Source organism: Palaemon carinicauda, chromosome 1 (assembly GCF_036898095.1).
Source record: "Palaemon carinicauda isolate YSFRI2023 chromosome 1, ASM3689809v2, whole genome shotgun sequence".
NCBI lineage: Eukaryota > Metazoa > Arthropoda > Malacostraca > Decapoda > Palaemonidae > Palaemon > Palaemon carinicauda.
In genome coordinates this window covers 180,626,329-180,651,949 of record NC_090725.1, presented here as the reverse complement: position 1 = coordinate 180,651,949, position 25,621 = coordinate 180,626,329, and the positions used below count along the sequence as shown (strand labels likewise).

Below are 25,621 nucleotides of genomic sequence, written 5' to 3'. Positions count from 1 at the left end.
ATTAACTTCTTATGCTGATCTTTTGAATATAACTAGCGCAATTATATCTATAAAAACCTAGAACACTAGACCCTAAATATGAAATCTGAAATATTTAGATTATTTAAAAAGTTACTTAACCATAATCATGTATACAACTATTCTATATCTTGAGTGGCTAAGCAATTGAAAGTTATAGGGTGAACGACTGTTGTTATTTGAGGTGTTTTCTGATTCTAGAGATATCATGTTTTTTGCTTTGCAAGGTGATGCCCTTATTAGCAGAGTCTACTGAAAGATTGTCTCGACTCAGGGGCATAGGTTCGAGTACATGTCCAGCCAGGAGCATTTTCATGGAGGAATTTTCAGTGGGTGTTTATTCCCAAGGTTGAACTCGATAATAGATTCCATTTGTTATTGATTTTTACACACACACATACATACACACACATATACATATATATATGTATATATATATATATATATATATATATATATATATATATATATATATATATACATATATATATATATATATATATATATATATATATATATATATATATATATATATTTATATATATTCATACATACATACATATATATATATATATATATATATATATATATATATATATATATATATATATATATATATATATATATTTGCATACATATATATATGCATATATATATATATATATATATATATATATATATATATATATATATATATATATACATATATATATATATATATATATATATATATATATATATATATATATATATATATATTGGCAGTAGACTCTGCCAATAAGGGCATTGCCTCGCAAGACACAGAACAAGATATCTCTATATATCTTTATTTTAAAGAATCTGAAGATTTCATTTAACCAATTCCGTTGATGGTTTTCCGAATTTCCAGATATTTTTTATCAAATTTTCACAAAGTGATCCGGAACACGTGTCGATACCAAACAATTAATGGAGAAAAGTAAATGTATTTCTACTGTTATCCTGAAAACTATTGGCAGGATGATCTGTCCGAAAAAAAGCTGTCTTCGATTTTTGGACGCCGCTGAGACGCTGTCTGTTCATCATAAACGTAGAGTAACATGCCCAAGTGACATAATTAGAAGTGGCAAGGCATGGATAACCTGGATGGAAGCGCAGAGGACACTTCACCAGGCAGAGAATGATGGAACCAAGAGAATTACAGCGGTTGTGGTAATTAATGCAGTTCCAGATGAACTGGACTCCGGGATCAACGTAGTCTTGAAATAGGGAACTTCTGATAGCGAGTAAGCTTCATGTCCTAAGCTGCGTTGCACAAACGATACCAGTTTTGAAAGGTCTGCATCAACATATCTGCAACCTTGGAAGCTTGAACTGCATCGGAGAAAGAAGAAAAATGCACGGATTGGAGTTTAAAAACTGTTTCATTGCAAAGAAAATAAAGGAGCATCGAGACCACAATTTGTCATAAGGAAAAGTGCCGCTACAAATGGAACTGCTAAATGCAGATGACATACCAAATTCCTGCTGGAGCGTGTAAGCTTCACAATTTGGTGTGCTTTGAACAAAAGATGCTATTCCTGAGGAACCAACGTTGGTCCAACTGCAAAGGATGGAATAGGGAGCTTCATGAAATTCTGTGAAGTCTTTTGAAAAGTCTTTTATGTATTCTAACAAAAAATATCCTAAATTTTCGTATTCATATTTCAAAGAATGTAAAGTTTTCATTTAGCAATTTTTGTTGAATGCTTTCCGAATCTCCAAATATTTTGTATCAAATTTTCACTACCATAACGTTTATAGTAAAGTGTCGTTCCATAACTCTATGTAGTCTTGAAGAAGGGTCACAAAGTCATCAGAAACACGGGTCGACACCAAACAATAAATAGAGAAAAGTAAATGAAGTTTTGCTGTTATCCTGAAAACTATCTGCAAGACAGCTTCTCCACGGACAGATGTCCGTGGAGAAGCTGTCTTCGATTTTTGGACGCAGCTGAGACGTTATCTGTTCATTATATATATATATATATATATATATATATATATATATATATATATATATATATATATATATACATATATATATATATATATATATATATATATATATGTATATATATATATATATATATATATATATATATATATATATATTATATATATATATACTATATATATATATATTATATATATAATATATATATATATATATATATATATATATATAGTATATAGTATATATATATATATATATATATATATATATCTATATACACACACACACACATATATATATATATATATATATATATATATATATATATATATATATGTGTGTGTGTATGTATGTGTGTGTGTATTTCCATATTGTAAAAAGGAAAGCTATGAGCAAAAAAGAAATGATTATTCTCGCAAAGATTTAACTGCGTCCGACAGAAATGCAAAGGCAGCAACAACATAGTAACTACTGGCTCATTTGACGCCTGCGTGTGCATTCGTACGAACGCCTAACCGAGGGGTGCCAGACTATAGAAGAAACGGTGACACGAAGCTAGTAGCCAGGCTGCCTGAGTCTCTCAGACTCAGTGTTGTCCTAAGCTCAGCGGGCTTCGGACGTGTTTTGTGGTGAAAGTGTGTTGAATTCGTTGATTTCAATGATGTTCGCCTGGTAGGTTACTTGCAAAATAAACATTATGAGTTAAGAATAAATAAACTGTAAATTAAAAAAAAAAAATTCTGATGCTATGCAATACTTTACTATTTTCAGTAATATACATTGTAATAGAATGACTTTATCTCTAATATAAACTCCAAATTTAAATTTTCATTAACTTCCAAATAAAATGTGATAAATATTTTGATTGTATTTTAAGTGGAGACAAAAGTCTTTACACACACACACACACACACACACACACATATATATATATGTATATATATATATATATATATATATATATATATATATATATATATATATATATATATATATATATATATATATATATATATATATATATATATATATATATATATACATATATAATATTATATGTACAAATATTGACGTTTCTTTCAAAAATGAAATAAGTAGTATTTACTGAAAATAAATGATCAGGAGTGGATATTTTATTATCATGATTTCATGAACAGTCTATTTACTTCTGAAGAAGTGGTGTGTAACGAACTGAAAATAATAGTAGACCTAATGTTTAGAAAGATAATGTAGACATAATCCATATATTGATGCTAAAAAATCAGTTACTTTTAGTCAGTGTCAACTAATTGCTTAACGTTCGTATAAAAAAACAAAAACAAAATAAAACAGGATTTCATGAAGACATCATTTATCAAGGTAAGCAGAAAACATAATCTTATAATCTTTTCAAACTCTGACTGTCGTATTATTACATTTTTAGACGATTGTTGTTAACAATTCATTAATGATTTTTTCATATATTTTGGTTTCCGTATTAGTGAATTAATGGCAAAGGGATCACAATATGATATAAGATTCAGTACTGGCTGTATTATATATGAAATACACACGCAAATACACATTCTTGATATACATACATATATACATACACACATTTAGTATATATATATATATATATATATATATATATATATATATATATATATATATATATAATGTGTTTATATATATACAAGCATAATATTCTTGCCTTTCACAAACACACAGACACACAGACACACACACATATATATATACATATATATATATATATATATATATGTATATATATATATAATGTGCTTATATATATATATATATATATATATATATATATATATATATATATATATATATAAAAGCGTAATATTCTTGCCTTTCACAAACACGCATATATATATATATATATATATATATATATATATATATATATATATATATATATATATATAAATATGTGTGTGTGTGGAAGGGGAAAATGAAATTGAGTGGCCTTATCACACTGTTCTACCAAGATTCCCTCAATGCATGATCGACGTCAGCCCCATTTATATTCGTATTGAACTTGAGTTTCATATGTATGGGTGAAACAGAGTTGAACCTCTCTCTCTCTCTCTCTCTCTCTCTCTCTCTCTCTCTCTCTCTCTCTCTCTCTCTCTCTCTCCCTCTCTCTGTCTCTGTCTCTGTCTATATATATATATATATATATATATATATATATATATATATCTATATATATGTATATGTATCTATATATATATACACACATATATATATATACATACATATATATATATATATATATATATATATATACATATTTATATGTATATATATATATAAATATATATATATATATATATATATATATAAACATATATATACATAGATATATATATATATATATATATATATATATATATATATATATATATATATATATATATATATATATTTATAGATATATTTATATATATATATGTATATATACATATATATATATATACACACACACACACATATATATATATATATATATATATATAATATGTGCTAAAGTATGTAGACAGGAAAGTTTCTTCTGTATGCAGGTCGTGGAAACAGAGCATTTTTTCTTGGCTGTTCAACATCTTCGTGCATGGATTGATACAAAATGTCATAAAAACGAAAAGGGATGGAGGATCCAGGCTGGGGGATAACTAAATGGGTTATGAATAGATTGTGAAATGGCTGATATTTCCAGTTGATACTGAACTGATTGGGCATTGTAAAGATTAACTGCAAAACATTGTAAAAGAGTGTTAAAGAGGAAATACTGCGAATAGCTGGGAGAATGAATATGGATATGAAGGTTAATTTTAAAGAGACAAAGAGAAGAAGAATGTCACCGAATTGGTGGAAAGAAAACTAAGGATATTTTCGGAATGATAATAAGAGGGTAGCAGTGTTTGAGAAGCCAAGGAGTAATATTTTGTTAAATGGAAACTAAAAAATCAATGCCGATGTTTATATTAACTGTTTGAATTCTATATGGTGTAAAAAGAACTTATATGGTGAGAAGTATGGAGGTGTTTAGAAGTGTCAAGAAGGGTAAGATTGTGAAAAAATGGCTTAGAGTATTTTTGAGACGGTTCGGTTATGTTGAAGAAATGTGTGACTATAGTAGAGTATATACAGTAGATATGGTAGAACATGAATACCTAGAAAGGTTTATTTAAATGGTATGAAAGGTGTATTGGAAAGGAAAATCTTCGATTTCCAAAAAGTGCAAAAGTTCAAGCAAGTTATGTGTCAATAAAGTAGCGTTTGTTGGATATTCAACTGGCTATTCATACTTTGTAGGTCTATGAAGTGATTGACGTTGTGGAAGTTTTTCTGCAAGGGGTTCATCCACAGTCAAAAATTAAAACATATAATGTGGAGAGACTATTTAGTGTAAGTGATTTGTGTACTTGTTCGAAAGAGAGAGAGAGAGAGAGAGAGAGAGAGAGAGAGAGAGAGAGAGAGGGGGGGGGGGGTATCTTCTCGCTATACATTATGATGCATGCACAAAATGAGTTCTGCCCATTACAGTTCATTTATGTATTGAAACATGCTATTCTGTATGAGGAACGATTACAGGCCGAATCTGAAGAATATCTCGTTGCAGGATAATTGACAACGGTGAATGCTGTGAAATGAGGGCTAATTTCGCACACCAAACACGTTTTCAAACACACACACGTATATATATATATATATATATATATATATATATATATATATATATATATATATACATATTTGTATATATATATAAATATATATATGTATATATATATATATATATATATATATATATATATATATATATATATATATATATATATATACTTCTGTCTGCATTAACCGGCTTCCCTTAGCATGTGGTGGCTCCAAAGATAAATAAAGGCATTAAAGGTTGTTGCATTCGAACTACTGACTCGGGCTGTTATACAGAAATCCAAAAGTTCATAAACATTCTTGATCTCAATTTCTTCTTTCCTTGATGTTGGGAGACCTTTCATAATCTCTTTTCACGCAAACATACAAACATCCACCATTCCGCAAACGATTAATTCATCTCATCTACTGATATTCTAAGATCCCTTTGCCTGAGCTTACCTATCACCAATTCTATTCTTTTTTGACACATATGGTACGAAAGTCTTATATCTCAACGGTTTCAACCTTCGTCGTTTTCATTAGTATTCAGTATCCACTCAAGTTGAGTCGGATTTCCGTTTCCACAGTCTTAATTAAAGAGCTTTCTACTTTGATCATATTTTCCAAATGTTTTGCATTCTACATTTTGCCTTTTTTATTTCCTCTTTGTAACATTTACCATTATAAAGACTTTATATTTCTTATTATTAACCTTCCTTAACCCCTCTCTCTTTTGCTAATGTTAGTGATTCTACAAGTCTTTTATAACAATATTGTAATATCACGTATTTGAACATATTTCAGACTTCAACCTTACATCTAGAAAGATGATTAAATAGCACCCCTCCCCACAAAAAAAAAAAAAAAAGCACACGCACATAACATTATAATCTTAAAATCATGTTATTGCCAATTCCTTCATAAGTTTCATGTAGCTCATTATACATAATTTGATTCTTCAACCCAAATCTCATGAACTTCCCTCACAACTCTTTTATAAAAAGCAACTTATAAACTTACAAACTAACACAGCCATTTCTATCAATCCTTCAGTTTTACGTTAATTGTATAGAACTTAGCATACGACTTTCCCAATTTAACAGTGAATGCAATGTTTCATCTATCATCTTTAATAATCCTATAAAAACAATGTCCCCTTATTCTTCTAACGCCTGGCCTTCATCTAAATACCCAATCAGACTATCACAACTTACAAACCCGTCACCCTCTGGTACCTTTTCCTTTACCGTCATCAAAACTAAATTGCTTTATTTTTCTAGTAATAATTTTCCAGATAATTCTCTAATTTACAGTAGTCCACTTTGCAAAATTCATTTCTATCCTTATTTCGTTTCCCACATTCATAAAAGTTTCAGCTGGAGAGAAATTGTTGAAGAAGTGGCAGTCATGGTAGTGTATAAGACAAGATTTCGCAAGGAGGAGTGGAGATTAGCTTTCGGGAGAAATGGATACGAAATGTGCTCGGGTTAAAGATACTATAGTGGAAGAAATGAGTAAGAAGAATTCTATTAAGGTGCATAGAGTCAGGAAGTAGTTATTCTCGATATTAAAGAGAGAGAAAGACAGGGACGATGCAAGCAACAAGTTGGGATATGAAGATATTAGTAAAGTGGGAGAGTGTTTAAAGTAAAGTTGTAAGACAAACATAGGATCTTACACATTTCTCTAAGATAATGAGTAAGAAGACGGTGACATAGAATTAAGATTTAGTGAAAAAAATATGGCTAAACCTAAAGCATTGGGATGATGCATGTTTTAGTGAATAAGAGCTAACAAGGTTTTTTTTTTTTTTTTTTTTAAACAATTACATTGAAAAACATAATCAATTATGATTTTAAGGAAACGTTAATCGGACAACCAAGACAACAAGAGAAAAAAAGAAGCCGGATGTAAAACAGGATAAAGGAGAGAAGATGAGCATAAGCTTCAGGAAGAATAAGGTGTACTACAAAAAAATTCTTGCAACAAAAAGGAAATGAACAGATTTCAAAATAAGATATATATATATATATATATATATACATATATATATATATATATATATATATATATATATATATATATATATATATATATATATATATATATACATATATATATATATATATGTGTATATATATATATATATATATATATATATATTATATATATATATATATATATATATATATATATGAAGATATACTCTCTAAAGTGAATAATAGATTGATTACTTTAATTTTTTTTAAAGAAAACTAAGAGACACCTAAAAAGTAAAGAAAGGAGATTGATAATGGAAATAAACCGAAGAAAATTGTATTGAAATGCTTTGGTACAGTGGTGAAAGCCTAATTTATTGCCTGGTCAGATTTTTTCATGCATATGTATTTGAAGGAAAAATGAAATATAATATATAACACATTGATCTAGCGAGGTTGACTAAGAATTTCACCACATGATTTTAACTGGATAATAGATAATGGGTGAAAGTGTATCTTTAGACAGAGAAAAGGTATAAATATCAAGTTTCCGTTATGAAAAGTTTAGTTAGAAATTTAGAACGAAGCCAAAAAAATATTTTCTACGTAGGGAATCCATGGATACTGTGATTATTATTATTATTATTAATATTATTTATTATTATCATTATTATTATTATTATAGTTGATTAAAAGAAGGAAGCGAAAAAAAATAAGGCAAAGGGCTCCAACAGGGGAAAATAGCCCAGCGAGGAAAGGACATATGGGAACAAATACACTATAAGAGAAGTAATGATCAGTTAAAGTAAAACAATTTATGGGCACTAAAAATATTAAAACATATAATTTATGTATAAACTTTAAAAAGAGACACATGTCAGACTGTTCATAAAAAATATTCGCCCAAAGTTTTAACTTTTGAAGTTCCACCGATTCAACAACTTAATTAGGAAGCTCATTACACAACTTGGTCACCGTTGGAATAAAGCTTCTAAAATATTGTGTAGTCTTCAGCCTTAGGATAGAGAAGGCATTGCTATAAGAATTAACTGCATACCTAGTATTACAAACACGGTGGTACTGTACGGGAAGATCTGAATGCAAAGGATGGTCAGGATTTTGAAAAATCTTATGCAACATGCATAACTAGCTAAATGAAAGATGGTTCCAAAAATTAAAATCTAGATCTGGTATTAGAAATTGAATAGACCAGAAGTTCCTGTCTAAAAAAATTAAGATAAGATCCAGCAGCTGAAGACTAGACAGAACAATACTCGAAAAAAAGGAAGAATTAAAGAATTAAAACACTTGTTCAGAATATATTAATCACCGAAAATCTTAGAAGACTTTCTCAATAACCCCCCCCCCTCCTTTTTTTTTTGTCGTTGAAGATGAGACCAACCGAATGTTTTTCAAAAGTAAATTTGCTATCAAGAATCACGCTTGAAAATTTTAAGAAACGTAGTCAAATAAAAATGATTCAGGCTGAGATCTGGATGTTGAATAACTACTATTCTCGACCTACTGACAATCACACTTTGAGTTTTGTTACGGTTTAACTTCATGCTCTATAATTTGCAACATGCACTGATTCTAGCTAGATCTTCCTTAAGGGACTCACAAACCCCAAAGCTATATTCAGTAGATAGGATTGGTACATATGTTTTCTAGGTCAAACCACATAACATGTGTGTATAGTATAAAAAAGTAATGGACCAAGAACACTGCCATGAGGAGCACCAGATATCACATTCCTATGCTTATATGGTGCTTATCAACAACACCTCTTGACAATCTATTACAAAAATTCAATAATGATGCTATTCTCTGGTGTTAAAGTTTAAAAAGAGTCAAATTATGACTAATATGGTCAATGGCACCACTAAAGTCAAGGACAGTCAAGAAAATCTTGACCACAATCGAGGGATTTCTGTACAGCATTGGAGATTGCAAGAAGGGCATTATATGCTCCAAGGTGTTTACGAAAGCCAAATTTCAATCTAGAGAACAGATGAGTACCTTCAACATAGCTAATTAGATATTTTGCCATAGAACATTAAAAAACCTTTTTAATATAGGAGTTATGAGAATTAGGTGGTAATCAGCTGAGCTAGAGCTATTACGAACACATTTACTAAATAGAGTAAGATTACCAATTCTCCATCAAGTGCTAGAAGAACCTCTTTTGCCAATTTGTGAAAAAAAAAACCCAGATAACTTAGGAGCTAAGAAATCAGCAGTCTTATAAAAAACTGAAAAATACGATTTTGGTCTATACCTTCATAAGTATCACGGCTACCAGGGATGTGTTAATTTCACTGAAAAGAAAAGCTAAACTAGATAATTTAACTAAAAGAAATTAGGAATAAAAAAGATCAGGTTTCTCATAATTCTGCTTACTGCCAAACACATCAGCCAAGAGGGTTGTCTTTTCCTTTGGACAGTGAGTGACAGAGCCTGGGTTGGGTCAATTTATTATTATCAATTCCAATTAATTCTAATCTATCAGAAATTGAAAATTTGTCAAATCTAATTCAATTCCAAACTATTTTTAAAAATAAATATTCAATCTCAATTAAATCAATTTCCTAAGGGTTTCAATTCTAGTTCAATTTAATTTTATTATATGATCGCTATATCATATGAGGAGTGAAAATACTCATCTGTAGCCTATCAAGCATCAATATTCACCAGGCGTTTTATAATTCCAATTACGTTATTAGTAATACTATAAAAAACTTATTAAACAGCTTTGCAATAAGCATATAGCCCATATTTTTAATCATACTAAATGGTTTCTCTAAATTTTGCCTTAGGATTAAGTTTCTCAGTATTATAGGTCTATTTTATCATCTCAGGTACTCTCCACTGAATCAACAGAACAATAAAACTTTGATAATTCTCATATTTGTAGTAAAACAAAAAAAAAAGTTTTTATCTCTCACTGAACAAGATTAAATTTTCTTTATAAACCAAATCTCTGAATCTTAAAATTAAGCCTTAGAGAATATTACTCATTGCTAATCTTATCCTCATGAATTTTTCAATTCTCTTATTACCTAAATTATTTTTCTGCAATTATATTTTGAGATGAGAGACTCGCTCTGCTTGGCGTTCCAGTAGCCAAGGGGCTCACTGTCATCTTGTATACATGGTTCACTGAGGTAAATTGAAGCCTTTTTTTTTATGGTTTTGTTGTTTGTGTAGAAGACTAGTTTATTTATGCATTGAATTTATTCCTTTTCATTAGTTGTGGTTTGACAGTAAAAATATCCATTGTAGATGTATTAGATGAAGCAGCCACAATGCATAATATATTGTATTTATTAGCCAGAAGGTCACGAACGTCTTGGACTTCACTTTCATACCATCAATCCAGCTTGTAATGTAAATCTAAAACCAGCTAGCTGAAAAGCCTCCATGGACTCAGGAAATTCATACATGTCATGCTCAAGATTAACCAATCTTTATAGCCTAATTCTATCTCAACAAAGATATATTTATTCATAATATGCCATGTTCAAGAATGAGAGGTTTGATTCCTGCTTTTTAACCCTAATGATATGGTATGTAAAGGTCCAGTTGATAACAGACTAGATTTGTTATTCATATAAACATGCACTGATTCATTAATAACAAATCACAGCATTTTACCACCAATTCTTTTAAATTTTTCAGTATAGATTACAACTCAGTTCCAATCATTTTGATTGCAATTCCAAATCAATTCCAATTATAATGTCAATTCTAAGTCAATTCCAATTATTTTGAAGTAAATTCCAATTCAATTCAATTGTTTTGAAATTCATTTTTTTCTTATTCCAATTCCTACATTTCAACATCAATTATAATTACTGCATTTTACAACCAATTCCAAGACAGAGCTACATGGTTTAAGTAAAGGAGGAACTGGTAAGTCTACAACAATTGGTGCAGATTCAAGGGTTGCCCGTCACTTATGTTCCTTGGTTGTCCCGTTTATTGTTAAATTGTATTCCATTTCAGTTGAAGCATAAACTGTCTCTTCAACAGCTTGGCTGAGTATAGTTATTCCTAGTCAAATCTGATCTGTTACCCTTCCAACGATGATAGGCCCCGTGCTTCTACAGGTACGCATGTCTATAATCATCATTGAACCAGGGTTTGTCTTTCACTCAGTATTTTACAAGACGAGATGGGATGTGCCTATCAATAGGGAGCCGACGTCTGACGTCACGTTACCATGAGCTGGTTTCCAACACCTGCTTCAGGTGCTCACAGACCTAGGACCTTGACAGTGTTCTGACACAGCCACCCTTTAATCATGGTTCAGTGTTCTGATACACATTATAATAACTGTCCCTAAGTATTAAATTACGGTGTTTTTTTTTTTTGGTTTCCCATCCGAAAGAAAGAAAGAAAAAAAAAACTGGGAAAAATTAATAAGATGGGGCGATAAAACCTTCAGGAAGATCACTCTTTTGCAGTTGTTATTTAATGGAATGTAAGAAAAGTATTGGGCCCACATTATCAAAAAATAATATGTTTAAAGTAGCAATATGAAATAGCATTTTTGTTTAAAAGTATGGATACCTGAAATTGTCCGTCAATTGTTTATTCTGACATATCATTTATAGTGAAGTGTAAGTTAACAAAGACCAATCATAAATGTAACCAAATGATGACTTATTTACGGTAGTTTTGTAAATCTTTGATTTCATGCTGGCCTTGACCTTTCCAGTCATTATCCCATTTACATAGAAAAAAGACAGTATATGATCTGAATGGTAGCGGTTTTCACCACGCTTTTTGTTATTTATTTTTCTTTTTCATCATCAGATAAGTAAAAAATCAGTTGTATTACGCTGAACACAGTCGTACCACATGAGGATTCTTCTGAACAGTAATTACGTTTGAACAGTTGCCATGATAATGTGACGTCATGCTTTCAGATTCCTATCATCTTGAACAGATTCTCGTTCAAAAGAACAATAAGCTCAACACTTTTATACAATTGTGACCAATTCAAATTTAAAAGATTACTTAAAATGCCATCCAAGTGTACTTAATATATATATATATATATATATATATATATATATATATATATATTTGTAAACATATATATATATATATATATATATATATATATATATATATATATATATATATATATATATATATATATATATATATATATAGTTCGAATACAGCAGTACAGCAGTATTCAATGCCTTTGTTTGTCTTTGGGGCCACTACATGCCAAGAGAAACCGATTAATGTAGACAAATTATATATATATATATATATATATATATATATATATATATATATATATATATATAGTTCGAATACAGCAGTATTCAATGCCTTTGTTTGTCTTTGGGGCCACTACATGCCAAGACAAGCCGATTAATGTAGACAAATTATATATATATATATATATATATATATATATATATATATATATATATATGTATACATATATATACATTATATACATATATATGTATATATATATATATATGTATACATATATATATATATATATATATATATATATATATATATATATATATATAATTTATACTTTAGGGCTTGTACCATGTCGTCCTGATGGATGGTTCCTTTAGGTAGCTTTCTAAGGGATATTTGCTAGAGTGATACTCCCAGAGAATTAAACCAAAGGTCTCAGGATTCTAACTCCTGGTACAAGTGCCCAGTAAAGGATATCGCATAAAATCAGTGGACGTATACTAGATACGACACATAGCAATCTTCACCCTGAATAGATTTAACTCTTTGATGTAAGGGGGAAGAGTGACAAAAGAAGGGTGTGCCGTTCTAGGTACCCGGTGGACCTCCATCTCTACTACTACCGCGACGCCGTTCCTTTTCTGGTAGCTATCTAAGCAAGTTGTGCTCCCACGTGAACCTGGTGTTTTGTTACAAGTTATTGGAATAATCATCATGCAATCTCCAGTATCTTCATCTTTTGGAAAGTTGAGTATTAATTCTTTCCTGTGTATAATTTTAGTCTCCCTTTTCACTGTTAAATTTCAATAATTTAAGGGTGTTTGAGCGAGCGTTGCCGAGAACCGGTGGCAGCCATTTTACGACTGCAGTCGCCCGTTAAAATTGCATTTTATTTAGTCAGTAAGGCGACAATTCCCGGTATTAAGCTATAATGTTAGCTATTAAGGCAAATTATACAGGTGGTGATTTTGCATACATGAATATTATTCCTCTTCCTATTATGTGACTTTACTTATCGTAGGCGGAGGGAACCCCTGTGGTACCAACTACCTTGGCCGGGGATCCTACCAGAGCTAGGTTACTCTCGCTCATATATAGGTTAGTAAAGTAATTCCCCATGTTTAGCCTCACCCTATCGTTCATTCTCGATTCGGATTAGAATTTACGTTCTCTAGAATCTATAGATAAGTTACGATATTTATTCTCTCTCAGAGAGAAGAGGCTAAACCCTTCCTCCCTCCCTGAGTGCCTCCGTCGCTACAGCGGCAACCACTGTCTTTCTTCATCGCCGTCGAGTAGAACAAAGTTCTTGCTGCCTCCGGCTTTGATTTAGATAGTGACTAACTCAGGGTGCCCTTTTCTTGCCGCCGACGATGTTGTCAGAAAAGGATCCATGCTTCCTCTGCCACCGACGATGTCGTCAGCACAGGAAGCCATGCTTCTTCAGTTCACTGTTGAAGATAGGCGGCATACCTGCCGCTATCTCTCATATCAATGAACTATAAGACCCTTTACCATTCCCCTTCTGTCCTTTAGTGACATCATAGCCGTCACAAAACTCCTTCACTGGTATTCTGACAGTCATCCCGGCTTGCTAGGGTGACTGCGTTACTGGCTGGTACCCTCCCGGTAGTAGTTAATTCAGCTGTCTCTGCCACCTTCCCACTTACTTCCCTCCTTCACAGGAAGTGAATATTATTGGGGGGAAGATTAAGACGGCTCCTGACGGCTGCCGGTGGGAAACCTAACATACTTTGGGAAACCTCAGCCCTCCCTTGAGCTGCCATCCACATTTATTGATGCCGACGTCATTGCCGGCGACAGACCTTTTGTGGATGGGTGGAAGCCAGAATCCGACAGATTCTTCCCTCTTCCATTGGAACTTTCATTCTTGCAAGGAGACAGTAGGCGGCCTGATAGTCCTCCTACACTTCCAACTGTTATGTTTAATCATAATATAGAAAACTCTCCTTCCTTAATGCTTTTTCTCCCTCTATCAGTTAGTACCGCCAGGTACTAACCTAACACTGACAGTGCCGCCGGCTAAACTACAGTATACAACTAAACAGTAGTACTCATGTTTTTAGCATACTGTTTGTTTCCTATCGCAGTCAATTGTTAGGACCACGATAATATGTTGAGGCTGTGTACTCCCTCAACACCCATATGGTTTTTTCGATCATCAGGAACCTAAAAAATCACCGATCAGTATTATTATATACTACAGGTGGATAATGTTAGTATAGACACTTACTAACTCTAACTCTAGTTCCTAGAATTTTTTCTACCTTGTATTCTCCCTATCAGGGAAACTAAATATTATTACTGACGGAGGTCCAACAATGGGCTGGGAGAGGAAACACAGATATGTGTGTTTTCTACTTCCTTTCTAGCTTACTATCCTAAGCAATTATAAACAATAGTGATTGCTATTGTTAATAAAACTATATGCTTTTATATCACTGATATGAAAAACATGAATACTCATTGGGCCCTTTTTCCTTTACAGGAGGAGCCGATGGAGAAGTGTGCAGCATTGTTCTGGAACCAAAAAGGCAAAGACTTTCGTGGCCACACGAAGTGCAGGACTCATGCCCCTACTGCATCGTGTCGGAGCCCTCAAGTATTGGGACCCGAAGGGTTGCCCCACATGCTCAACCCTGCTGGCCAACAGCTTTAGAGAAGCCCTGCCAGTTAACATAGAGACTAGGGATACAGCGAGGGAGACCCTTCGCAAATGGGTAAGAGGGTTCCAGAAGAACTCTCCAGGACTGTACTTACCCAACGACTCACTAAGGTACCTACTGTTCCCCAAGGCTCTACCAAACGTGGTGGTGCCCCAGGAACAGGTCCAGCCTCCCCTCATACAACTGAAGATCGACGCGGACATAAGTAAGGCACTGGAAAGCATGGACATCCACCTAGAAAGGATGTCAGATGTGTCCACTGACACTGAGCAGGACCTACTGCAAGGAGGCCCTGAAGAAGACGTGGAACATCCACAAGCGGAGGAAGAAGGATCCGTTTCAACGGCAACCGAAGACCCTCAGTTCGCCGTGACGGCATACCAACCTATGCCATCAACTTCTTCAACTCCAACTCCTCAACCAGTTGCACCTGCCAACAAGAATGAAGATATCATCACTTCGATTCAACGGATGATGGAATTGTTTCAAAAGGAACAAGAGACGATGAGAGAATTACTCAGGCCGCAGCAGATACTGTTGCAAGAGAGGACGGACCGCCCTGGACCTACCAAGGGGTCTACTAAGAAACCCCTAAGAGTGTTGGATCTCCCTCACTGCTCCGAAACCAACCCCTGGAGGTATGCGGAGCATATGCCTATGATGAATGGGAAACTATTCGTCTCGGAGAGGTTGGGGTCCAAACTAATTGAAGACCTTGAGTTCTGGCCCAACTTTTCAGCTTACCCAGGCTGTTACGTGAGACTGCGGGATGAGCATACAGCCCGTGAGGAAACGGTACCTAAAGAGGTTATTGTCTTCGAGCATGACAAGGCACAAGCCATCCTCCCGAAAACCTTGAAAGGAGCCGGGTACACCAACTCCAAAGTCTCAGGACTGAGCAAGAGACATCCCACCTTTCTTGCTCCTTCCTCCATCTCTTTCCCCTTTTCGGAGAAAGCACTAGACTTTTCCGTCAAGGCAGTCAACGAGGCAAACCCTGTCCAACCCTAGAGTAATGCAAACCATTCTCTCTAGCACTACCTACCTGCAAGAAGTGGAAGGATGTCCACCTAACCTTCTCCGTCTCTATGTTGGATCCAGAGATAGCAGCCCAGCAGTTCAATGAGATCCTTCCGAAGTTGCCAGACCATCTTTTGAGGAGGGAACAGGAGACAAAGGAGAGACTTGCAGCCTCCCTTTCTCATCAGAACTGCCTGGAAATGAGTGCAGGTCTACATAACGCCCCAAAAATGTTCATCTTCCTGGCTAAGTCTCACATGGGCACCCTTGCGAAAGACTTACATTCTTTCCTCAGAGCAATGAGAGCCTGCAGAGAGATCGTTCTGGCCTCAGCGACCATAAGACACAAACCAAGGAAGCTGATTACCTCGAGCATTGGGGGTAGATACCTTTTCCCACAGGAACTGGTCCAAGAGATCATAGCCAGAGCAGCCACAGAGAACAGGAACCTTCTCCAAAAGTGGGGCCATGAGCTCAAAGAGAAAATCTTCCTCGGAGGGAGGTCCCCAGGCCAAGAATAAAAAGGCAGGGAGACCACGCAGATCTGCACAACTTCCTGCCATGACTATGACCACGATGCCTCAGACCACCTTCCAGATGGTCCCTTAACAACTGGTAGCCCAGTCACCAGTGTTTAACCCTACCTTTGAGAGGCACTCGACTTCCTTTCGCCCTAGTCGGGAAGGAAAAGGCCCTAAGAGAAGTTCTCCCGGAGGTAACTCCTCTCGGGGCCGAGGAGGACGTCGTCGCGGAAACAAATCCGCAGGACCTCCCAAGCAATGAGGGGCTCCAGGTAGGGGGGCAGACTGTATCACTTTCGGGATCGCTGGACCTTCGCTGGACCCTTCCGACTCCCCACCCCGTTTTCCAGAGTTCTTACAACACTCCACCACCTTGTTAGAAGAATATACCTCAGAACTCTTGAACAAGAAGGTAATAAGGAAAGCAAAGTCCATCAAATCCAAGGGAAGGCTGTTTTGTGTTCCCAAGAAAGACTCAAACAAAATCAGAGTCATTCTAGACTTGTCTCCATTCAAGAAGTTCATCGAGAACAACTAGTTCCGGATGCTTACTTTTCAACACATAAGGACCCTTCTACCAAAAGGGTCGTACACAGTTTCAATAGACCTAGCAGATGCTTACTGGCATCTTCCAATGAGTCGCCCTTTCTCCTCCTACCTAGAATTTAAGTTACAGAAGAAGAAGTTTGTCTACAGAGCAATGCCTTTCAGACTGAACACAGCCCCAAGGATATTCACGAAGCTAGCAGACACAGTCATCCAGAAGCTACGATCCGGAGTTCAAGTGGTAACATATCTGGATGATTGGCTGGTATGGGCAGCATCCAAGACCACTTATCGGCAGGCAGCCAACAAGGTGATTCCGTTCCTGGAACACCTGGGCTTCAAGATCAATCGCAAGAAGTCTCGCCTTTCTCCAGCTTAGAAGTCCCAATGGCTAGGAATCCAATGGGACTTGAAGTCACATCACCTCTCCATTCCATCCAAGAAGAGGAGACAGATAGCGGGATCTGTCAGGGGACTAATCCGTCACAAGAGGATTTTAAGACGCCAATAGGAAAGAGTATTGGGCTCTCTCCAGTTCGCAGCAGTGACAGACCCGGTGCTAAAAGCACGTCTAAAAGATGTGTCAGGAGTCTGGTGAAGATACGCATCAAACGCTTGAAGAGATCAACTAAGGATGACCCCGACCCTGTTGCGCACGCAGTTAAGACCGTGGTCAACAGCCAAGAGCCTACCAAGGACAATTCCCCTGCAACCACCACAACCATTAGTGGTGATACACATGGACACCTCCTTGGAAGGATGGGGAGGCCATTCTCACGAGAGAAAAGTGCAAGGGAATTGGTCGTACCAGTTCAAAACCTTCCATATCAACTATTTGGAAGCATTGGTAGTTTTCCTGATGTTGAAGAAACTATCCCCTCGCAGAGCAACCCACATAAGATCGGTCCTGGGCAACAAAGTTATAGTAAAATGTGTAAATCGACAAGGCTCGAGATCGCCTCACATCAACTATGTGATATTAGCCATCTTCTACCTGTCAAGGAAGAAGGGATGGCACCTCTCAGCAGTTCACCTACAAGGGTTCCGCAACGTGACGGCTGACGCTCTATCCAGGCGAAAGCCTACAGAGACAGAATGGTCCCTAGACGCAGACTCATTCTCCTTCATCTCGGAAAAAGTCCTGGAACTGCAAATCGGCCTCTTCGCAACGAGCGACAACAAGAAACTATCTTGTTACGTAGCCCGTTATATGGACCCTCAAGCAGAGGCGATGGACGCCATGTCCCTCGACTGGAACATGTGGAATCACATTTACCTGTTTCCACCAACCAATCTCCTGCTAAGAGTCCTCGACAAGCTAAGATCCTTCAAAGGGACAGCAGTAGTAGTGGCCCCCAAGTGGCCCAAAAGCAATTGGTTCCCTCTAGTTCTAGAGCTGAAACAGAAGCTGTTTCCTCTGCCGGATCCAGTATTATCTCAACTGGTCCAGAAGTCGATTGTCTACGCTTCATCCTCGAGAACCAATAACCTACATCTCATGATCTTCTCACCCTAGCGGCGAACAAAAAGTTTGGAATCTCGAAGGATAAAGTTGACTTCATCGAAGAGTATAAGTCAAGTTCGACTAGGGGACAATATGAATCGTCATGGAAGAAATAGGTTTTCTTTGTGTAAACAAGGAAACCTACAGAAATATCGATAGATTTTTGCCTCACATTCTTCATATACCTACACGAACAAGGCTTGGCTTCTACTACGATTACCTCGTATAAGTCGGCCCTGGCTAGACCACTTCTGTACGCCTTTGAAGTGGACCTCTCTAGTGATATCTTCAATAAGATCCCTAAAGTATGCGCTAGACTCAAGCCAGCAACCCCACCAAAGCCCATCACATGGTCTTTGGACAAAGTCTTGCACTATGCTTCGAACCTAAACAATGAGAATTGTACTCTAAAGGATCTAACACAGAAAGTAATTTTTCTGTTCGCAATAGCCTCAGGGGATAGAGTTTGTGAAATAGAGGCCTTATCCAGAAACGAAGGCCATATTCAGTTCCTAGACACAAGAGAACTGAACCTCTTTCCTGATCCTGCCTTTCTTGACAAGAATAAGCTACCCACTAAGAGGTGGGGTCCTTGGAGAATCTGCCCACTGAAGGAAGATGCCTCTCTGTGCCCAGTAGAGTGTCTTAAGGTCTATCTTCGAAGAACTTCAGACTTTAAGGGAGGACCGCTCTTCAGAGGCGAAACTTCAGGATCAAACCTATCCCTAAGACAACTGATAGCAAAGCTCACCTACTTTATTCACAGAGCGGATCCTGACAGAACACCCCCAGGTCACGATCCGAGGGAAGTTGCTTCTTCGTTGAACTTCTTTCAACATATGGACTTTGAAAGGTTCCTCTCATACACTGGGTGGAGATCATCCAGGGTCTTCAACAAACACTATGCGAAGCAAGTATATGAAATATAACATTTTGTGGTGGCGGCGGGTAGTGTCATTAAACCCAAAGTCTAGTGCTGCATTGAACAGTGGACTGTTTTGGGACTTTACAGTGCATCGGGTGCATGGGTATACTTTAACTTCTAGTGCAAATCATAAAGATGATTAACATACTGTTCCATATAGGTGCATATCTGACCAATAACACCAGTGCCGAGTGAACGTTTGCGTCACAGTGTTTATGCATTTCCAAAACTTTGAACACGTCAGACAGATTTGGTTTCACATCTCAATTGACTTGCATTATTCCGATAATGAAATTATATATTTTTTCTACAGGAGAAAATATGGACCCCGATGTGTTTTAATGCTGGATCAGATTCATACTCTATTGTAACTACATTTGATAATCTAATTGCAAAATAACAATACAAAAACATATTTGTGTCTTATTACTGCTATCTCAGTTACAGACAAATAAAACATGCTAGAGTTTTATTTAATCCCTATAAGGGCCTAGAACTTGAAATCAAGATACAGATTTCCATGGTAAGTAAAAGGTAAGCTCTAAAGTTTTCCCTTTTGTTCCTACGGAAATACAAACCTTAAATCCTTATTGTCGATGTCGACACTTTCCCTACAGGGCCAGGAAGCACTAAACCAGCTCCAGGCTTAGTGGAAATGACAGTTACCTGGAATTTCACATACAGGTCTAGAAGACCAGATAAGGAAATCCATTCAAGGCAGAAGGCACATACACAAACTCACAGCTATAGTAATTTCAAGTTGATTCTCTGGTATGTTTCCATCAGGACGACATGGCCCGAGCCCAAAAAACAGATTTTGAGGAAAGTGAAAAATCTATTTTTAGGTGAGAGTGCCATGTCGTCCTGATGGACCCACCCTTTTGCTGACCCCTCCCAAAATTACTTTATCTGTGGCCATTTCTGCTTAAAGACAAGAAAAGGAATGGCGTCGCGGTAGTAGTAGGGAAGGAGGTTCACCGGGTACCTAGAACGGCACCCCTTTCTTTTGCACTCTTCCCCCTTACATCAAAGAGTTAAATCTATTCGGGGTGAAGATTACTCGCGCCAGGAGTTCCTGGAGACCTTCGGTTTAATTCTCTGGGAGTAACACTGTAGCAAATATCCCTTAGAAAGCTACGTAAAGGAACCTTCCATCAGGACGACGTAGCACTCTCACCCAAAAATAGATTTTTCACTTTGCTCAAAATCCGTTATATATATACGTGTGTATGTTTGAACACGTTTTGGTGTGCGAAATTAGCCATCACTTCACAGCATTCACCGTTGTCCTGCAACGAGATATTTTTCAGATTCGGCCTCTATACCTTAAACACCGAATGAATAATCATTCCTCATACAAAACCTTGTGGAATCTTTATTACACAATGAATAGCGCGTTTCAATATATAAATGAATTGCAATGGGCAAAAATCCTTTTGTGCATGCATCCTAATGTATTGTGAGAAGATACTCTCTCTTTCTCTCTCTCTCTCTCTCTCTCTCTCTCTCTCTCTCTCTCTCTCTCTCTCTCTCTCTCTCTCAAGTGTGAGTACACCTGTGTGATCCGATAAATAAGGTGATTTAACGCTGTTAACAAAAGGCTATCGAGTGCAATATAGCTGCAAGTTTTCGTGAATAGTCGGTGATCAGTTTGAGGTTAGAAAAGTGGCATAAAAGTCGGCATAGGATAGTTATCTTGTAAATTACTAAAAATCTGATCAAGATGGCGCTCTATAACACAGGAAAAGCTTGAAGGGACATTGCTGCAATCAGCAGCAAGAGTAAATTCCATAATTTGGTGCAACAAAAACTAGACCACTTGGTAACAGAGGTCGCTAGTAGCTCCAACCTGTGTGAGGGAAAAAATATTGTCAAAGATATTGAAATAATATGAGCCAACAAACTGGAGCAAGTCTGTGGAAAACATCATCAAAATAATAGAAGAAATTCCAAAGAAGATCCAGGTGATAAAGAGACTTATAAAGAGAGTTTACATCAATCAACACATTCCATCAAAGAACAATAAGAAGTCCAATATGGTGAATATGCTGATTGATGCATTGGGAAAAAGAATGCCAAAATGGTGCAATACATGTAATATGTGGTATTCCATTATTAATCCACATCAGCTGATCAGGAAATGTGATGCATGTCATGTACCAACACACCCTACTTGCGCTGAAGTGCAACATAAGATAAAAGATAAAGACACAAAGGTATTCAGCTCAACATGCTTAGTCTGGATAGAAAAATATAATTAAGTCGAGACTGAATCTGCAAATAGAAGAAGAAGAAGAAGAAGAAGAAGAAGAGAAAAATGAACAGGATACGTGTAAGGATGCAGAGGAAATCATTGATACAACATATGATGCCATTCACCAACATACTTACGAAGAAATAAATTATCAGATGGAAACAAATAATAGACCCAAGAGACTCTACCTGGCCCTACATACTTTTAGGGAAGAGCAAGAACAAGAAAAGAAAAGAAAAGAAAGATATAGTCTGCAATTCACTGAAAAGGGGGAATTGCAGATTTGGCGAAAGATGCAACTACAATCATTCAAAGATATGACATAATTATGGAATATATGGTAAATGTGCGTATTTAGACGGATATGGAGACGAATGCAGAGGTCTCCATCCAAAAATATGCAAAAAAAAACTTGAAAGAAGGAAAAAGACGTAAATAAAAAAAAAATTGTCGATATATGCATCCTGCAACCATGAATGCAAGTCAGAAAACTCAGCAAACAGAAAAGAAAAATGAAAGCAAAAATTAAAAAAAAAAAGAAAAAAAAAAAAACAAGCCGAGTATATACCGCGCTATGCACAAAAGGCCCCAAGATATGATGCCTTTCAACCCAACTACAAAGAATGCATCTATAATGCCAAGGGTTGGTGCAGATATGGGGATAATTGCAGTTATACACACAAGAAATAAATATGAAGGTGAAAGAGCAAATATAATAGAATAGTTGGATTTTTTAACGGGAGAATTCCTGGAAATGAAGAAAAGAACATCATATCAGAACAGGAAGGAAGCATGGGAGAAACCATATTATTACCAATATTAAATAATGGGGATGAAACACAAACCATAATAGCGATGAATGCAGAGGGTTTAGTCACGAGTAACTCTGAAAGGAAAATAGAGTTCTTAGAAGAACTAACCCGAATTGAAAAAATAGATATATTAAATATAAGTGATACATGGTATTCCCAAGAGACTGGCAGTGATGACCAGATAAAGGGTTTCCAAACTTAAAGATCTGACAGAACAAATAGGAATCAAGGGGGAACCGCAATATATGGAAGAGACATAAATCAAAGAAAAGTCTGTGAAAAATACAGCAACACAGAATGTGAATTGATTACGGTAGAATTTGAATATGAAAAACTAGTGAATATTGTAGTTTACAGACCCCCAAATACTAAGGAGTTTGACATAATAATAGAAAAAAAATAGATGATATATATAGAAACCATAAAGACTGGAATATACTCCTATCCGGAGATTTTAACTTTCCTTTCGTGGATTGGAAAGAACGGATAGAAGAAAATAGCTGTATATATACATATAAAAAAAGAGAGTAACAGTAGCGCAGAAGACAAGAGGCAATTTGAAAAGCTTCAAGATATGCTATTAGAACATGATATGCAACAAATAAACCACATTCCAACAAGAAAGGACAATGTTCTAGATGTAGTATTTGTGAATGGGGTGAATTATGTTAAAGAAATAATAGTGTATAACACGGGAATTTCAGACCACAGTGTCATAGAATTAATAGTCCATTCCAAAGCAAGTGAACGCAGACATAAAAAAAAGCACAAAACGATGAGAAGGATATGGAAATATGATTTTTATAGTCAGAATATACAATGGTCAGAAATAAATGAAGAATTAAACAAAGATTGGAAAAATGTATTCGTAAGTGATAATATACAGGTAAATACGGATATACTGTAAAAAATATTGGAGAAAATTGTTGAAAAATAAGTACCAAAAAAAAAAAAACATTAAACATCAGACATGTATACCAAGAGACAGAAAAATCTTATTTCAGAAAATTAGAAAGTGGAAGAAAAATCTTACAAAAGAAAAAAATGTATGGAAAATGATGGAAATAAAAAGTAAGATAGAAAATGCAGAACAAAAGATTATACAATCGAAAGAAAATGAATAAAGGGACTTAGAAGAAAGAACAATTCAAAATTCCCCCCCCCCCCAAAAAAAAGCCAAAGTACTTTACTCCAATGCAAAAAAGATGAATAAAGGGAGATTAGAAATAGGCCCTCTAAGACCCGAAGGACGGTTAACGAATAAAAAAAGGAAATATGCATCATATTAGCAGAAAAATATAAAAGTGTGTTCACGCCAAGAATTGCGAATGAGAATAATGAAACAGAAATGAGAAAAGAAAATGTTGAATATCTAGCAGATATAGATATTAATGAAGCAGATATTGTGCAGGCTATAAGTGAAATTAAAAATGGATCGGCGGCCGGACCAGATGGAGTTCCAGCGATTTTGTTAAAAAAAACTGCACACACTCTCGCGAAGCCGCTTGCAATACTGTTAAGACAAAGTGTAGATATGAGCGAGATATATGTTAAACATAAATTAGCTTATTTAATCCCTACTTTCAAAAGTGGATCAAGACTAGAGGCAAGCAATTATAGACCTGTTAGTCTAACATCAAATATTATGAAAGTGTATGAAAAGGTATTGAAAAGAAAATAATGAACCATTTGTTCAAAAATAATTTGTTTAATATGGGTCAACACGGTTTCGTGCCTGGAAAAAGTACACAGACCCAACTGATAGCAAGGTAAACCATAATATATTAGAGAAAAAAAATGAGAAAGCATAATATTGTGGTAAAGATAGGAAAATGGGTAAAAGAATTTCTGCAAAACAGAAAACAGATAGTGGTTGCAAATGACGAGATATCAGATGAAGATCAGGTAATATCTGGCGTGCCAGAAGGTACGGTATTATCTGCACTGCTGTTTGTTATTATGATCTCAGACATAGACTGTAATGTTATAGACTCTGTAGTGAGAAGTTTAGCCGATGACACAATAATAAGTAGAGAAATTACTTGTGATGAAGATAGGAACTCATTACAAAGAGATCTAAACAAAATATATGAATGGGCGGAGATAAATAGGATGGTATTTAACTCCGGTTAGTTCGAATCAATAAACTATTGAAACAGAGAAGGAATGGTATATGCATACAGGGGACCTAATAACAAGACAATCACAAACAAGAAAGTAATTAAAGACCTTGGTGTAATGTTAAACAGGAATATGTTATGCAGCGACCAAATAGCAACACTTGGCTAAATGCAAAGCAAAAATGGGATTGATATTCAGACACTTTAAAACAAGAAAAGCTGAGCACATGATTATGCTTTATAAAACTTATGTACGTAGTACACTCGAGTACTGCATTGTGATATGGTACCCACACTACCAAAAGGATATTGCACAAATAGAGAGTGTACAAAGGTCCTTCACAGCTAGAATAGAAGTT

At 35.3% G+C, this 25,621-nt stretch overlaps 1 long non-coding RNA gene across 1 annotated transcript in view; it reads left to right on the top strand.

Moving 5' to 3' along the window:
• Positions 1–2,541: 2,541 nt before the first annotated feature.
• Positions 2,542–25,621, top strand: part of LOC137643787 (uncharacterized) — a 430,649-nt gene continuing 407,569 nt past the window's right edge. Inside the window, exons 1-2 of the long non-coding RNA XR_011045065.1 lie at positions 2,542–2,665; positions 3,326–3,352. This is a non-coding gene — a long non-coding RNA (uncharacterized lncRNA). The remainder of the gene's footprint in view (positions 2,666–3,325; positions 3,353–25,621) is intronic.